At 39.2% G+C, this 15,591-nt stretch overlaps 1 protein-coding gene across 2 annotated transcripts in view; it reads left to right on the top strand.

Annotated features, from left to right (window-relative positions):
• The first annotated feature begins 1,077 nt into the window (after positions 1-1,077).
• The window catches only part of RLIM (ring finger protein, LIM domain interacting), a 28,788-nt gene continuing 14,274 nt past the window's right edge, over positions 1,078-15,591 (top strand). Inside the window, exons 1-2 of one of the 2 annotated variants that reach the window (XM_005593969.5) lie at positions 1,078-1,263; positions 3,062-3,125. The gene's annotated coding sequence lies outside the window, so the exon portion shown is untranslated. The remainder of the gene's footprint in view (positions 1,264-3,061; positions 3,126-15,591) is intronic. The other variant, XM_005593968.5, reaches the window with a different exon arrangement.

Genomic DNA, 15,591 nt, shown 5'->3' with positions numbered 1-15,591 from the left:
ATTTTCCCACCCTTTTACAATCACCGCCCTTTTTCGAATACTTTTAGAGTTACCGCCTCAAAGTTATCAGTCTTTTAAACATCGCGAATCCGTTTGCCCCTTGAAGGAACTCTTCCGTCCCCCTTCTCCTTGATTTTTCTCCTTGGTATTTACCACTATTTTATATATATATTTATTTATTTATTTATTTATTTTTGTGTGTATATATATGTGTATATATTTGTTTGTTTCTAAATTATTGTCCCCGGCCCTCAGTAAATTATAAAGACTCAAGAACTGGGATTTTGATATTTCCTTTTTTTTTTTTTTTTGAGACAGAGCCTTGCTCTGTCACCCAGACTGGAGTGCAGTGGTGTGATCTTGGCTCACTGCAACCTCCGCCTCCGGGGGTCAGCTATTCTCCTGCCTCAGCCTCCCGAGTAGCAGGGATTACAGGCGCCGGCCACCACGGCTACTTTCGGTATTTTCAGTAGAGAGTGGGTTTCATGTTGGCCAGGCTGGCCTCGCACTCCTGACCTCAGGTGATCCGCCCGCTTCAGCCTCCCAAACTGCTAGGATTACAGGCGTGAGCCACCGCGCCCGGCCTGTTTTCTTTCTAAATTTTGGTCTATTTTAATTTCCTAAGCAGCTACAATGGCGTTTGACATACAGTTGGCATTCAGTAAATACATGTTGAATAAAACGTAGGCTACTGTATGAACTGGTCTGGACGGATCGTGTGAACTGATGTGATGTCAGGTTAGACTAATATCACATTTCTCACTCTCTGAAAATGTCTTCAAGCAGTCAGACAGTGACGTCCTTCAGTTTTCAAAATGGGAAAGCGAAGGTTCCCACAATTCTCACAACGCAAATTTCTCGCCACAATTCAAAATGGCGGAGGAGGGTGGGGCCTGTCACATGGTGGGCGTCATAACAGCTTTCCTTTTCCAAACCGCCGCGTCGTCTGCCGTCCCCCTCCTCCTCCCGCGGAGCCTTTTCGAGGAATCGACTGGGATTGGCTAATAGGCTGGGAGTGGGGCTGCGGTGCCGGGACGCGGCATCATCACTTCCTGTTGTGGGCAGTCGTTTCCTGTCGCTGCTTGGTAACAATGGGGAAGATAATGGCTGCCTGAGCAACGTCTCCGAGCAGGCGCTGGGCTAGAGGCGGGTCTCCACCAGCTACTCATTGGAGCGGGCTTGAGAGCGGCGGCCAGGGAGGTGCGGAGCAGCCTCGGCGGCGGCGGCCGAACCAACCGAGTCGGATCCTGACCCTAAAACCTAGTAAGTGAAGACTTGGGAATCCTGTGAGAAATGGATGTAGAGCGAGAGGAAGACAGCGGAGCCGCGGCTGCCGCGTTCTCTCAAAATGGCCCGAGTGACGCGTCGTGGCAGAGGCTCAGCGCCGCCTCCGGACCCCAGGCCCGTTGCTGCGGGGGGCTCCGTGGCGTAGTCGCCGCTGCCATTTTAGTTGAGTGGTATAGTCGACAGGCTCTTTGAAGGGGAAGAAGGTGGGTAGTACTTCCTCTCCGTGGCCGCGCGAGCTGCAGCCCAGGCCCTCCCGAGCCTTAGGAAATCAGGGGAGGCGGTTTTCGAGTTTTGGCCTCAGGCATCAGAATCTTAGAGCGTCTCAGGCTTTTTCTTCTCTGTTCTCTGGAGGCTTCCCTGACCTCCCCGCGTTTTTCATGGCGGGCTTGGGTTTGGGAAAAGGGAAGTAAAAAATCAGGCTGCCCCAAGTGAGATGCTGGGAACTCCTGGGCCTTTAGATTTCCCCAGATTTGCAAAACCTCGTTTTGTGCCCTTCTGCAGGGTATTACCAATTAGGCGCCCCCTGGGGCCGCGATGACATCTTCCCTGAGGATCTGAGGCAAATGTGGTCTTGCTCGAATAACCCTGGCATATCCTTTGCCAGGTATCACTGGAAGGATCCCCTGCAAAAGAGAGGGAAAAGCCGTTAGGTGTTTGTTGTTTTCTGCTGGGTAAGGGATGGAATTAGGCCAAATTATTTTCAAGTTAATTTCTGTTTAATCCACCAACAACCCAATCCCTCCCCCGTTTAAAAAAAAAAAAAAGTCTAAGGGGTCTCTGCTTCTGCAGGCGGTACCTGCCACGCACGCCATAGCTTAGTAACTAGTATTAACCGGTTGGGCTTCTGCTTCCTGAATACTCGGTCCCTTTTTCCCTTATGCTGATTAATTTCAAGATGGAGGAGACAGCCACGTTCCTTCCCTAGACAGTTTCACCATACTTATTCCACAGGTTAGTCTGGGAATGTGAGGCCTAGCAGTCCTGTTATTGAGGTCATTTTTTTTTCGTTTTGGGGCAAGAGGAAGCAGTTATATCAGATTGTCATCTACCATTTGCAAGACCCCACAATGATTTTTTGCCAGAAATAAGGAGCCCGCATTTCCTGAATCAGAATTAACCGCAGTGCTTTGGACTGATTGAAAGGGGGAAGAAATAATAAACCTACTGCTACTAATCATTTCTTTCACTCTTCGTGATTATAGACAAAGTAACTACTTATCACCCCATTAGGTACATTGTGTCTTCCCTGGAAGACTGGCACAATTATAGCCCCTCCCCCTCCCCGTGACTTTTCTAAACTGTAAAAATATAGCTTAGGTAGGTAGAAATACCAATCCACTTTTTAAAACTTGATTTTAGGACACTCTCCACTTACTGAAAAATGTTACAAAGATTTTTTAGCCCATGATGTTCTGATGAATTTTAATACTTTAGTCCCTACCTTAGGCTAGTGTAATGTGCCCGATAAGTTCTTGAAAGTGACTATCAGAATCTGAAAATAATTACTGATATGATAAGAAAGGCCTATTTTAAGCTTATAATGAAACGTAAATTGTCTCTCAGTCTTAAAAGACATGTTTTATCTAACTCCTGGTCCCCTCTGACCTTCTTGCTCTCACCAAATGCCCTAATACTAGCATTGAGTGAGGTTGGGTTGTGGTGTGTCTGTATTGTTTTTTGTTTTTTGTTTTTTGTTTTTTTTAGGTTGTGTCTGATTCAAAGAAAATATGTATCTTTTAAAAGAGGAAGAATAATGGATTCTTTTTTTTTCTAGAGCAGAGTGTGAAGAAAACTAAAATCCAGTTTATTGTATTTCAATACTATGTCATAACAGTCAGGTAATTTATTTTTTGTTGCGTCTCCTGATGATTTATGTGTAGAATGCATGTTTACAAATATTTATTGTTCTATTTTGCAGGCCCTGTAATTCGATGGGCTCATTGGTAGATGTTAGATGGTGTTGGGTATTCTTCATGATAAGAATGGGTACTTTTCACTGGGAATTAAAAGGGTAATGTTTCTGGATACCTGGAACTCACCAGTGCTTTATCTGTGCATTTGACTCTTTAATGTCTGAGGTTTACCAATACCTGTATAGAACAACAAAAAAATTTGTTGTCTTATATCATTGTTGGAATGGCATGAGTATAAGTAAAATAACATTTAAATGTTCATTGGATAACTAAATGAAATATCAGTAGAATAGCTTACAAGAGTATGATCTTACATTACTTTGGTGGTTGATTTTTTTCCTTTAAGATTCAAAAATTCATAATTGATACATGATACTCTTAATTGGTATTAACTCCTTTCATTATTATTATCATTGTCATTAGGGTAACCACATAATTTATTGCCCTAACCAAGACACTTTTAAGAACAAAAGGAACATTAATAATTCCTGGACAACAGGTGCAAACCTTGATTGTCCCAGACAAACTGGGATGGATACTTAGCCTAAATTCATAACCAACTTCTGCTGAAGGCCTGTGATGCTAGGCTATGTGCTTTACATGCATTATTTTATAATCCTCACAACAAAGCCTTATGAGAATGTTAACTGTTTTATAGAGGAAACCAAAAACCCAAAGAGGTTAAGTATAATTTGTCCTCAGTTAAATAGCTTTAAGTGGTAGAGCCCTCATTTTATCCCAGGCCTGTGTGACATTATGCTTCTAGGTTTGATTGCTGTCTAATTAGATAGGAAATTCAATGAAAATGAAAGGTTGTAGTAAAAAAGTCTGTAGGTTATGTTGCATCAGAAACTTTTATTAACACTTAAAGATTATCCAGCAATCCCCCCTTTTTGTCTGTTACATTCCTGTTTCAGCTATTATGCATGTTTACAAATATTTATTGTTCTATTTTGCAGGCCTTGTAATTGGATGGGCTCGTTGATAGATGTTAAATAGATAGCTCTTTGTATATAATTTGATAAACTTAATTTAAAATCAGAAATTATTTTAAGAAATAGCTTAATAATGAAATGATCCGGAAATATTAGGCTGGTTGGATGTCTTTGAGGTTAGTGAACATGTAGTGAACCTTAAATAATATAGTAGGTCAAATGAGGCATCTGCCTTTATGGAATTACATTATGTGTACATTAATTTTTCCATGGCCATGGTGGATCAGAAATAGAGCAAATCACCAACCAGCCTCCTCCTGTTCTCTTCATTTAAAATAGAGTGGATGACCAATCAGAGAATAAAAAGTCTTCTGTCAAACCCAAACCAATGAGGTCCTAGAATTTTGTGCCACTGCATAGAACTGGACAAGTTTTTCTTTAACACAAAGATTTCCAAAACCTATGGCCCATTGATTTCAGAAAGTATCTAGTTTACATAATAAACTGAAATTCTGATGTCCAATATAAGAAAGCAATAACACTTCTGTGTCTATTTTTCTTTCATTTTTTTTCTCAACCTCAAACATGAAAGTTTCCCAGATAATCCAGCAATTCATTTCTCTTTTCATCAATTGAGGTATTTTTAAAATACACCTCACTTGGGGGAATATATTTATGAACTTGTGGTTTTTCTCCTGAAATATATAGTTGGTATTTTTGCTCTAGATTTTCTTATATTTTAATGCTCCAACCCAAGGTGGGTTTTTTTGTGTTTTGGTTTTTTTGGTTTGGGGGAAGGGCAGGACAAGTTTTGCTCTGTCGCCCAGGCTGGAGTGCAGTCGCGTGGTCTTGGCTCACTGCAACCTCCGCCTCCCGGGTTCAAGCGATTCTCCTGCCTCAGCCTCCCAAGTAGCTGGGATTACAGGCATGTGCCACCACGCCTGGCTAACTTTTGTATTTTTGCTGGAGAAGAAGTTTCACTGTGTTGGCCAAGCTGGTCTTGAACTCCTGACCTCAGGTGATCCACCTGCCTCAGCCTCCCCAAGTGCAGGGATTACAGGTGTGAGCCACTGCGCCCAGCCCCCAATCCAAGAGTTTAATCTCATTAGTCATAATAGCACCTACATATTTGTGAGACAAATAATCTGTAGGCGGAGAGCACTTGGTGCATTATATAGATTCGTGAATTTCTTGCAGTAATTTTGCAACTACAGGTTGGGTTGCTATTAAAACATTTGACAGGCTAATGGTGTTTCCATGATGGTGAACATGTTACTTCCTGGGAGAAAGGAGGTATTTGTGTTTGATGTTTTAAATTTTTTTCTGGAATGACAAAAGGTCCCTTCTGATATCCCTTGACTGTAGGAAGAAAGGTGTTAACTACAATTTTCATGTTTTATTGATGAATAAAAGTTCCCTTTAGTGCTGATTATAACTAAGACCGTATGAATTATCTAAACTGGGACACTTTTGAGAGTGAAAGGGAGAGCCATATTACTAATTGCTTCAGTACAAGTGTAAACCATTACTCTTCTGGACATAGGTATACTAGTTCAGGAAGGACAATTGTCATCATGGTTGGTCTTAAATACAAAATTATTTCTTCAAATAATATAACTGATTGGTATAGATAGTATTTTTTAGTTAAGTGATTTTAATTTTAAAAATTGGCTTCACTCTTTAAAAACTTGATTTTTGATGGAAAAATCTTAGGTCCTTAAAATAGTGCCTTAGTTACTGATGAACACCAGCATTGTCAGTTATCAGTGATTTTTACATTAATAACTTAAACACATGCACTCTGGGTTTTTGAGTCATTTTCTTTTTGACTTCTTAGGAATAATGAGAGAAGCAAGTCAAAATGAGTTTATGGATAAGACCAAATTTTAATTTAGTGGCATAGCTCGATAATAAAAGAACATAAAATGGGTAATTGAAGATTAAATTCACTGTCTAGATTAAAGTATTTGACTGAGATGAAATGTCATAATGGTTTCCTTTTTTAACTAACTTGATCCTGTAGATCGACAGAATTTGGCATGGTCTTCAGTCTTTTGATTTACTGAAGTTCTTAACACTCTTTCAGTTTAACTGTTTTAGAGGGTTTTCGTAAAAGTTGTTTGAGCTGCAAGTCGGTAGGTACATGAGGAACATTCCTGAGTCCTTTTAGTTTTTCTCTGTCCTTTTCAAGTGGTAAAGATAGAAGAATGTAAATGGAGGCTAAGCTAACTGCCATTCAGAATCTCTTATTGCTATAGTAGCATGAGCAGTGGTGGATGCCTTGGTAGCATTTTCTGATAGACCACTCTTGGAAATTATCAACAAATTGTTTAGTTGGTGAGAGGTATCATGCAATAAGGAAAGTCAGTGAGACATTAACCCTTCCTGTTCTTTTTTTTTTTTAAGAATGCTTTATATTTCTTTTCAACAAGTTAAGATAACCACATAAGTGGAGGTAGAAGTACATTGAGTGAAATGGTAGTGAGAAAAGCAGAGCTTATAAGCTTATGTCCTAGTTATTTGTGCTGTTTCCTAAACCTAATTTTTCTTAATATCGAAATATGGCCTAGGTTATATCTTATTTACAGTCACAGATACATAGAACTGGAAAGTACCTTGCAGATGGTTTAATCCAATACTCTAATATTGGTGGGGATTCTGTGGCACAAGAGGTTAAATGAATTGGCCAAATCCACATAACCAAGTTATAGCCAAGACTAGATTTCAGTGTGTCATTTTTCCTTTCACAGAGCTGAATTTCACCCTGCTACCCATGTGTAGAATAAAAAAAGATACCTGGTTGTTATCAAATATTTGTCTGTTACAAATACCGTAGCATTTGAATTAAACATTCTATATATGAAGAATCCCCAACACTTTTGGTGCCTACGTACATGATGGTACTTTTGTTTTCTGGCCTGAAATTCAGCAGTTCTTTGTGATTTAACTTTTAAAAAACTGAATAAAGTATTTTTCATTTTGGTGATGGTATTTAACATTTTCTTCATTGACACAGATCACATGTTATTAGTTCTTATCTCCTTTATGAGGTTCTTTTTTGGGTTTTGTGTGTGTGTGTGTTTGTGGTGCGTGGTTTTTTTGTTGTTGTTGTTTGTTTTTGAGACGGAGTCTTGCTCTGTCACCCAGGCTGGAGTGCAATGGCACGATCTCTGCTCACTGCAACCTCCACCTCCCAGGTTCAAGCGATTCTCCCGCCTCAGCCTCCCGAGTAGCTGGGATTACAGGCAGCCACCATCATGCCTGGCAAGTTTTTGTATTTTTGTAGAGACAGGGTTTCACCATGTTGGTCAGGCTGGTCTTGAACTCCTGACCTCAGGTGATCCGCCTGCCTCAGCCTCCCAAAGTGCTGGGATTACAGGCGTGAGCCTCTGTGCTTGGCCTCCTTTACGAGGTTCTTAATGAAGCTCTGTTGCAAACAAAATGGATTGCCCTTCTCTTGTCAGTGTGACACATTTTTGTGTTCATACCTGTAATTTTTAAAACATTGGCATGTCCTGCTTTAGAACTTTATTATAGAATTTGGAGCTTGAATGAACACATGCACAAGGTGAACATATTCAACACGATTTAGTAGTTACTTGATGTTAGGTTACCTTAATTCCTCCCTCCCACCCACCCCTTTTTTTTAAAAAAAAAAAAAAAAAAAAAAAAGAGGTAATTTCTTCCAGGTGACTTTTTAAATTTTGATATGGAGTCTCACTCTGTCACCCAGACTGGAGTGCTGTGGCGTAATCTGAGCTCACTGCAACCTCTGCCCCCAAGCTCAAGCAATCCTCCCACCTCAGCCACATCAGGTCCCAAGTAGCTGGGACCACAGATGGGCATTACCCTGCCTAACTAAGTTTTTGTATCTTTGGTAGAGACAGGGTTTCACCATGTTGCCCAGGCTGGTCTTGAACTCCTGGGCTCAAGCGATCCGCCAACCTCGACCTCCCAAAGTGCTGGGATTACAGGTGTGGGCCACCACACTCGGCCGGCACCATGCCCAGCCAAGATGACTTACTTTTTAAAATTGGTTTTTACACAAGCATTTCACTTGGTGTTTCAGAATTTAGTTTTGTAAGGTCTGTTTTATTAATGGTATTTTTGGATGCCTTAAGTCTCCTTAATTGGGTACTATAGTGTGTCCATCAAATATAACATGCCTGTGTTTATGCTTAGCACCAGGTCTCCTGACCTGTTAGTACTGAACAATATGTTTTAAATGACTTTTTGCCTTAACATTATAACAATTAAATTTTTAAAAGTTTGGTGTGCATGGATTAGAAGAATTAAATGAGATATTACATTTAGCAGTAATCAGAAAGTCATTTGCACAATTTATATTAATATATAATAATAATGACTAGAAGAAGTTGGGATTATTAACAATACTTTAAAATTCTCAAGGTGAATAAAATCTGTTTTAAATAAATCTCAGGCTTGGTGTTCTTGCTGGCCTTTCCTCCCCAGAATTAAATTTACCTGATACAATCCCATTCATTGACCAGATGAGTAGCTCTTTGAAATGATTGGGCAGAATTTCTAATTTGGTTTCTTGTTTCCAGGAATGGATTTGGATATATTGGCACACAGTACTGTAAAAGAAATAAGCTTAATAAAATATGCTGTTTATCTAAGGAGCAACTGTATTTTTAAAAATTACTAAAAGTTGACTTATTTAAAAATAAGTCCATCTAGGTTTGTGCTGCTTATAAAAGGTGTTTTGTCATTTTGGAATTTTTCATACAGGGAGTGAACATGCTATAAAAAGCTCATAGAATAGTTTAGTCATCTCTATTGGGATTGAAGGAAGGAATGTGTTTTAAAGTATAGAGTCTTGGGTTATGTTGGAGGGCGGTTATCTTAGTGAAAAGTTGACTGGATTTGGAATGCAGAGACCTGGATTTAATTACTGGCCCTTTCCATTTACTAGCCACATGGTTTTTGGTAAATCACTTTCTTTCTCTGTGCTTCTGTTTCTCACCTGTAGAGGTGGTGATTCTTACTTCATGGGATTATTGTGAAGATTAAATGAAATACAGGTGTATGGGCTGTGTAAATACAGGGTGATGAGTATTGCTTATAGCCAGAGAGAGACCTAAGTGACTTCAAAACAATTATATTTCATTGTCTAAATTACTGTATGTTTCACTGGTAATCTTTGTAGAAAAACAGCTGATGCTAATCATATGCTGAAGTCAAAATTTCTGACTTATGTGAGATAAGAAATAGATTTATGACCTTCTCTTTTACAGTGATGTTGAAAGATCCCAGGGATGTATAAGGATTCTTTTTTACCTCTTACTACTTAAACTAGAAATGTACCACAGTGTTACTTACTGTAAAGTAGAATCTGGAGACCTGTTTTGTTAATATGTTATTCTTCACTAATATTTTCACACCCAAAATGGAGATAGAGCTGTATTTGATCATTTGGACTATGGTTTCCTGATATTTTTGGCATGCCTAAACTTTAAAATGTTTGTTTGCACTTAGTAAACAATAGTGGCAGATTACATCTACCTGGGGCAGAATTTGTGGTTTTTAGATTTATTCCATTTCTTTTTTTTATGCCACTTAGTGAAGGAGTGCTTAAAATAAGACCGGGCTCATTGGGTGTGTGAGAGTAAAATTATTTTACAAGGCATTTGAGAGCATTGCCTGAATTCTTGATTTCCATTTTCTTTGCAAATGTAATTACCTCTAGTCCAGGGGACCTCTGCAGGTATTGTAGCCGTAGCTTACTCTTTAAATTCCCTTTTAAGGGAAGGAGTGCCTTGCCAGTGCTGAAATGTCTTGACCCCCGATTCCGGTCCATGGGAAATGCTAAGTTAATGCAGAAAGGATGGAATCTTTGAAATAAGTGTGTTGCAGGAATATCATGGGGAAAATATTTTCCTTGATTGTCTCTGGCATATATATGGAAGGGTAGGGGGAAAGGAGACAGCAGCATATTATTATTATTGAAGAGGTAGTGATTTGGATTTGTTCACATGTTGCTTTATGAGTGTGTCTCATTTAAATTTTGAATTAAATAAAATTTAGAAATCCCTCTTTCATGGAATGAAATCCAAGCTCATCAAGCAGGAGCTGTTTAGGATTCAGAAATCTCTGAAATCACAGTGTCAGGAAAATTTTGAATGGAGGTGTTTTGTCTCTAGTTTCCATGTAGGAAATAGTAGAAATTCTAAAAGGTCAAGAATGAATCTTGAAGATTCATGAGCATAGGAAAGACTTATCTATCCCATGAGTATTGAACATTGTAAGGTATTGAACCTTATTGTTTTATTTTTGGAAAACATAAAGGGGATGCAAATAGTGGGTTTGTAGAGCATGAACAATATATTGGTCACATTTAAAACTCTCCCTATTTGGGATTTCTCTGTCTTACAAAGAAATACTTTAAAGTTATGCTGCCCAATATGGTAGCCACTAACCACTGTGTGACTGTTAGACACTTGAAATAAGACTAGTAGACTAGTGAAACGGAAATTTTAAGGTTTTTTTAATTTTAAGTTTAAAAAACTGAAGAAGTGTAAAATGTTTTTCCACGAAACACAACTTTAGAACTACATTCCATTTTATCTTTTGAAAATTTAGCATCCAACTTGTGATAGGCTTTAAGTGTAAAACACACACCAGGTTTCAAAGACAGTATTTTTTAATGTAAAACATCTAAATGATTTTTTTTATGTTGATATGTTGAAATGATTTTTTTTCTTTCTTTCCTTTTTTTTTTTTTTGAGACAGAGTCTTACTCTGTCACCCAGGCTGGAGTGCAGTGGCTTGATCTCGGCTTACTGCAACCTCCACCTCTTGGGTTCAAGCAATTCTCCTGCCTTAGCCTCCAGAGTAGGAGTAGCTGGGACTATAGGCGCCTGCTACCAGGTCCGGCTAATTTTTGTATTTTTAGTAGAGATGGGGTTTCGCTATATTGGCCAGGCTGGTCTCAGAACTCCTGACCTTGTGATCAGCCTGCCTCGGCCTCCCAAAGTGGTGGGATTACAGGCGTGAGCCACCGCAGTCAGCTGAAATGATTTTTTTTGGTTATGTTGAGTCAAGAAGATACGTTACTAAGATTAATTTCACATGTTTTTACTCTTAAAGCAGCTGCTTGACATTTTAAAAAATTACCTATATGGTTCAAATTGTATCTCTTTTGGACCGTGCTGTTTCAGACAGATTACTAAGGGAAATGAACTCAGTGTTCACATTGGATTACTTTCAGTCATTTAAATATCCACAATATGCAAGGCACTGTGCTAGTGGCATTTGGCAGTTTTTAAGGGACTGTAATTCTGGTTCATTCCCTAAAAGAAATTACTTGGGAAGAGAAGACACATACACTTCAAAAATATAAAACATTATGGAAGGCAGGAAGTGCCACTCTAGTAGCATAGACAAGTGCTATATGCAGAGATGGATGGAAAAATTGCTAGCTGAGATAGTAATAGCTCCTTAGGAGGGAATATCTCATTGGATCTTGAAGGGTAGGTGAAATAGGGAGAGGCTAAGAGGGGGCTGAGGGGAATAGCAGTACATTGTGACAGTAGTAAAGCACAAGGTATGTCGGGGAAGGGGAGTATGGGGTAGAGGCAACCTAAGCGGATTGGTGTTGCTAAGAAAATGTTGTAATTTTGTGTCACTGGAGTATGTAGCTTACTATGACCCTAAGCCCAGAATAGAAGACCAAGAGACTTCACTACCCTGAATAGCATTTTAGTCCAAATGGTCTTTTGGAATCAGTCTCTTCTGGCTCTCACCTAATAACGAATCGTTTTTTTAATATCCAGCTTCTGCTTGATTATCTCTGGAGACAGATAGTTTGCTTGCTTCAAGAGACTGGTAGCATCTCTCTTTTTTTGACAATTTTGTTAGATTGTTTTACTGAAAGGAAGAATTATTTGCTTCCACATGTCTTTAACTATTGACTCTAACCCTGTGGTTGCGCTCTCTTTCATGTTATTCCTCTTTAAATATTTGAAGATGGTAATTGTGTCCATTTTTAGTCTTTCTGCAGGCTAAGTACCTCCAGGTAATTCATCCATTTCTTTTGTGATGCTCCCAGGCTTCTCACTAGTGTTTCACTTACTCTACATGTAGTCTGCTTTTGTTTTTGAGACGGGATCTCACTCTGTTGCCCATGCTGGAGTGCAGTGATGCAATCTTGGCCCACAGCAACCTCTGCCTCCCAGGTTCAAGCGATTCTCCTGCCTCAGCCTCCCGAGTAGCTGGGACTACAGGCATGCATCACCATGCCCAGCTAATTTTTTTGGTATTTTTTTAAGTAGAGACTGGGTTTTGCCATGTTGGTCAGGCTAGTCTCAAACTCCTGACCTCAAATGATCCGCCCAACTCTGCCTCCCAAAGTGCTAGGATTACAGGTGTGAGCCACCATGTCCGGCCTTCTACATGTACTCTGAACAGCAAGTTTCAGTGGGGCTGTTACCTGCTTTTATTCGAACACCATTCTATGAAAGCAACTTATGATTCTCATAGGTTTTATAGCCAGGTCAGACAGGCTTTTTATTGAGCTTGTGTTAACCAAAAACTTGAGGTATCTTTCATGTGAACTGCCAAGACAGGTTCTTCCCCGACTGTATACTTTTACTATGGGCCCTTCATTAAAGTGTCTGAGGTAGGATATTTACCATTGTTTTTATTTCAGCCCATCCTAGGAATCCACTGATAATTCGTGCTAACTCACAGCTTCGAGTTGTTTATGGATTTGTTTACCATGTCTTGGGCAGATTCATCCAACTGGTTCATTTAAAAATGCTAAAGTTTATAGGGCTGTTTGCAAGTTAACATTGCTTCATAATCTTCGAGGGTGGTATTCAACAACTGTTAATCTGTTTAATTGTATTGTCATCAAGCTCCTTACTACTCAAAGAGTGTATGATTCTAGGTTCAGCATCAACATCACCTGGAGGCTTAATAAAAATGCAGAATCTCAGGCCCTACCCCAATCTACTGAATCAGAATCTGTATTTTAACAAGATTTCCAGATAATTCCTATTACACTGATCTATATTTCTTCATAATAGGAAGAAAAAGCTCAGATCCTGTGCAGAAATCAAGTCAGTAAGTCAGCAGTGTTATCCTGATGTACCTATCAAAGAGATTCTCATCCCTGACTTTCAAAATAGAATTACCTGTGAAATTTAAAAAATATCCATGTCTAACCAACCCCAGAGAAAGTTCCCTAAGTAATTCTAATGTGCAAGCCAAGGTTTGGAACCATCCCTATGTAATGCAAATAAGGTTAATCTTTTCGGGGATTTTTTTGTATTTTTTTAAGTTTACCAGCAGTGAACTCCACTTCTTGTGAACATACTGTCTTCTACATGTTTGTAGTTTATCTGATAATGTATTTGCAGAATTTTCCCCTAGATGTATTGTTAGATTTTACTGCTCTGTAGTTTATAGATCTCACTTTTTTTGAAGATTGGATCATTTAGCATCTCTCCTGTTCTCTATGACATCTCAAAAAGATTGTCATTAGAAATTATGCATTGTTGGCTTTTGATTTTCTTTGAAAAGTTATTTTTTCCACTCTTTCCAGTTAGATGATTCTCATTGTTGAATAAAACAGAAACAAAATGGAAGTTGAGTGACTCTTCTGTCTTCTGTGAATATATCTGATACACCCCCCTCCATACTCAGTACAAGACCCCTTTCTTGCTTCACATTCAGTGTTTTAAGTCTTTCGCATATTTTTGCAAGTTTCTGTTCCTTCTGGGCTTTTACCTCCCTGATAACTCTTTTTTTTTTTCCTTTGAGACGGAGTTTCGTTCTTGTCGCCCAGGCTGGAGTGCAGTGGCATGATCTCGGCTCACTGCAACCCCCATCTCCCAGGTTCAAGTGATTCTCCTGCCTCAGCCTCCCAAGTAGCTGGGATTACACGCATGGGTCACCACACCAAGCTCTTTTTATTTTTAATTTTTTTTTTTTTTTCTAGTAGAGACAGGGTTTCATCATGTTGACCAGGCTGGTCTCAAACTCCTGACCTTAGGTGATCCACCTGCCTCGGCCTCCCAGAGTGGTGGGATTACAGGTGTGAGCCACTGCACCCAGCCCCCTGATACTATTATTAAGACTTTGTGCCACTGCTGTAACTGTCCTTGGCATGTGAGTTTTCTCTTTTCTTTGATTCATGTCCTTCACATGTCAGAACTTAACCAGATATCTTTGCCTTCTTTGGAAGATTTATATTTTTCAAGCCTTTTAACCCTGCAGCTATTTTCAGAACTATTTACGTATCCTACACAAGTGAATTTTGTCTTAACTTTCATGCATTAGCGTTCAAACTACTAACTGCTTTATTAAGAACATTGGTTAAATGTTCTTAGCAAATTTGAGAAATTATGGCTGACTTTTTTTTTTCTTTGTGCTCTTCTGTATTTTTAAAAATCAGCTGCCTTTACCATTTCCAATACCAAGTTGTATTGCCTGAGATTCATGTGGGAAAACTTGGCTTCCTTTACTTTTTTTTTTTTTTTGTATTTTTTAGTGCTTGTTTTTTGTGTGTGTTTTATTTAAGCGTCAAAGTTTCAAGTATTATAAAGTAAGCATCTGTCAGAAATGTATATAGTATAATCTTACTACAATTAAGCAATCTCAATTATGAGATTAAGAAACTCCAAAAATATTGTGATCTCCCCCCACCACCACCACCACGTTTCTTGACATGCTCATCTTAATTAAACAATGATAGGATAGTTCTAAGAATAATGATCTAAGGAAAACAGTGGAGATCTAGGTATGCCCATGTCTAGACTAAAATCTGTTTAGGCTTAGCAAGCAGGCAGGGTTTGACAAGACAGGCTTCTTTGTGTTTTTATATCTGGAGTAAGACTTGACTTACTTTTCTCTTTAGAATTTATTTGTGAACATTCTGGCACTTCAGGTGTTGTGTGTGGGTGTATGTGGGGTTAAGTCATAGTACCAATATAGACTACCCTTTTTCCATAAGTCAAATTTTCATGTTGTCCTAGTCTGTTCAGGCTGCTGTAATAGACTATCGTAAACTGAGTGGCTTATAAACAACAAAAACATATCTTTCACAGTTCTGGAGACTGGAAAATCCAAGATCAGGGTGCCAGCAGATTTGATATCTGTTGAGAGCCCAATTCCTCATAGACAGCTGTCTTCTCACTTTAACCTCACATGGCAAAAGGACAAAGGAACTCTCTGGGGACTGTTTTATAAAGGCGTAAATCTCATTCATGACGGCCCAATCCTTATGACCAAAGGCCCAACCTCCTAATATATTCATCTTGGGGTTTAGGATTTCAACATGTGAATTTGAGGGGGACATTCACATGTTGGGGTTTAGGATTTCAATGTGAATTTGAGGGGAACATTCGGTCAGTAGCACATATGTTCATGGAATTTAGTTGTGTTTGTGGGGAACGTAAGGGGAATCTGGGGTTGTAAGGGGAAGAATCAGG

Source organism: Macaca fascicularis, chromosome X, assembly GCF_037993035.2.
Source record: "Macaca fascicularis isolate 582-1 chromosome X, T2T-MFA8v1.1".
Classification (NCBI taxonomy): Eukaryota; Metazoa; Chordata; class Mammalia; order Primates; family Cercopithecidae; genus Macaca; species Macaca fascicularis.
Note: the sequence above shows the minus strand (reverse complement) of the source record. Positions and strands in the feature narration are given on the sequence as shown.